Raw genomic sequence first — 2,659 nt, 5'->3', positions numbered from 1 at the left:
TCACCTGGAGGGGGGAAACGGACGCGTCGGGTCTACACGGAGTGGATGTAGCTGTGGGTTTGGCCCGGATGTTGCTCCCGGGTGTCCCTATGGGTATACCTGACACAACCGGGTGGAGAGGTCCACTGGTTAGAGCCCGTCCGTGGGAAGTCAAAGGGCTAGATCTCGTGATCAACCGCTCCTGGGTTAGGCGGGACGGGGGCCCTGGGGGGTAGCAATGCCACCGGAGCATCGCACCGGGCCCTCATACATGCGGGGTGGTGTGGTGGCATGTCCGAAGAGGCGACACGCGTCTCCGGGGCGTGGCCCCCCCCTAACGGACGGCGATGACACGGTACTAGCCATTCTGCGGTAACGATGCAGCGTGAATATTATTAAATACTCGGAGCACGATAAAATCATGAGTTTTTTTGCACGACGTGGGCACATGTGCTATAGGAACGACAATATTTTTTCATAATTTTTGGTGATGGAGAAGTATCCCAAAAATTCCCTCTACGCGGATTGCCCTTCGCGCGTCTACGGCTGTGGCCGGCGGCCTCCGGGGGATAGCATGCCGCCAAATCTTGCGTAGGCGGCCTCTCACAAGTTTGGAAGTGTTATGATGGTTGCAAACGCCCGGCACGCGTGTCCGGGGTGTGCCCCCCTCACGGACGGCGTCGCCGCCGGCACTTGGAGGGGGGAAACGGACGCGTCGGGTCTGCACGGAGGGGATCTTGTTATGGGTTTGGCCCGGATGTTGCTCCCAGGTGTCCCTCTGAGCTGACCTGACACAACCGGGTGGAGAGGTCCCCTGTTCAAAGCCTGTCCGTGGAAAGTCAAAGGGCAAGATCTCGTGGTCAACCGCTCTAGGGTTAGGCAGGACAGGGGCCCTGGGGAGGGGGTAGCAATGCCACCGGAGCGTCGCACCGGGCCCTCATACATGCGGGGTGGTGTGGTGGCATGTCCGAAGAGGCGGCACGCGTCTCCGGGGTTTGGCCCCCCTCACGGACGGCGCCACCACCGGCACCTGGAGGGGGGAAACGGACGCGTCGGGTCTACACGGAGGGGATCTTGCTGTGGGTCTGGCCCGGATGTTGCTACAAAGTGTTCCTATGGGCTGACCTAACACAACCGGGTGGAGAGGTCCACTGGTCAAATCCCGTCCGTGCAAAGTCAAAGGGCTAGATCCCGTGGTCAAACCCTACAGGGTTAGGCGGGACGGGGCCCCTGGGGGGTAGCAATGCCACCGGAGCATCGCACCGGGCCCTCATACATGCGGGGTGGTGTGGTGGCATGTCCGAAGAGGCGGCACTCATCTCCGGGGCGTGGCCTCCCCTAACGGACGGCGATGACACGGTAGTAGCCATTCTGCGGTAACGATATGGCGTGAATATTATTAAATACTCGGAGCGCGATAAAATCATGAGTTTTTTTTGCACGACGTGGGCACATGTGCTATAGGAACGACAATATTTTTTTCATAATTTTTGGTGATGGAGAAGTATCCCAAAAATTCCCTCTACGCGGATTGCCCTTCGCGCGTCTACGGCTGTGGCCGGCGGCCTCCGGGGGCTAGCATACCGCCAAATCTTGCGTAGGCGGCCTCTCACAAGTTTGGAAGTGTTGTGGTGGTTGCAAACGCCCGGCACGTGTGTCCGGGGTGTGCCCCCCCTCACGGACGGCGCCACCGCCGGTACCTGGAGGGGGGAAACGGACGCGTCGGGTCTAACACAAAGTGTTCCTATGGGCTGACCTAACACAACCGGGCGGGGAGATCTGTTGGTCAAAGCCCGTCCGTGCAAAGTCAAAGGGCTGGATCCCGTGGTCAAACGCTACAGGGTTAGGCGGGACTGGCCCCTGGGGGGTACAATGCCACCGGAGCGTCGCACCGGGTCCTCATACATGCGGGGTGGTGTGGTGGCATGTCAGAAGAGGCGGCACGCGTCTTCGGGGTGTGGCCCCCCTCATGGACGGCGCCGCCGCCGGCATCCGGAGAGGGGAAACGGACGCGTCGGGTCTACATGGAGGGGATGTAGCTATGGGTTTGGCCCGGATGTGACTCCCAGGTGTCTGGGAGCGCCAACCATCTCCCTCCGACGGACTTGGATCCGCCGCCGCCCCCAACCCCACCGTCGACGACCCCCTCCGCTTTCACTCACCTCACCAACTAAGCTCCAAATCGAGCACGCAAGGCGGTGGCCATGGCGCTCCCGGACCCGTGGCCAGGCCACGACCTCGGCGGACGAAGCTACTCGAGTTCGGCGCCTCCCCTCCCCTCCTCTTTGTGTGGTTCTAGGAGAGGAGAGAGCCGAGCGGTTAAAATAATTAAAAAATCTATATGAAATAATAATACATAAAAACATAAAATGCAAAAATATTACTATAAAAAAATCAAAAAAATAACTATAAGAAAATATTAAAAAATCTAAAAAATGAAAAAATATAACTATAAGAAAATATTAAAAAATCTAAAAAATATATATGCCTACGGCTAAGCCGTCGGCATATGTGACACGTGGCATCGTCAGATATGCCAACGGCTTAGCCGTCGGCATACATCGCCTTATCCACTCACGGGCTCGCCCCCTCCACCCATTCCCCATCGCGCCCCGACTCCCCACCCGCCACGCTGCGCCGCCTCCTCCTCCACACCCGCGCCGCCGCCGCTATCCAACCC

Source organism: Triticum aestivum, chromosome 2A (genome assembly GCF_018294505.1).
Source record: "Triticum aestivum cultivar Chinese Spring chromosome 2A, IWGSC CS RefSeq v2.1, whole genome shotgun sequence".
Lineage (NCBI taxonomy): Eukaryota > Viridiplantae > Streptophyta > Magnoliopsida > Poales > Poaceae > Triticum > Triticum aestivum.
The sequence above is the reverse complement of the archived record's forward strand: the minus strand, read 5'-3'. Positions refer to the sequence as shown.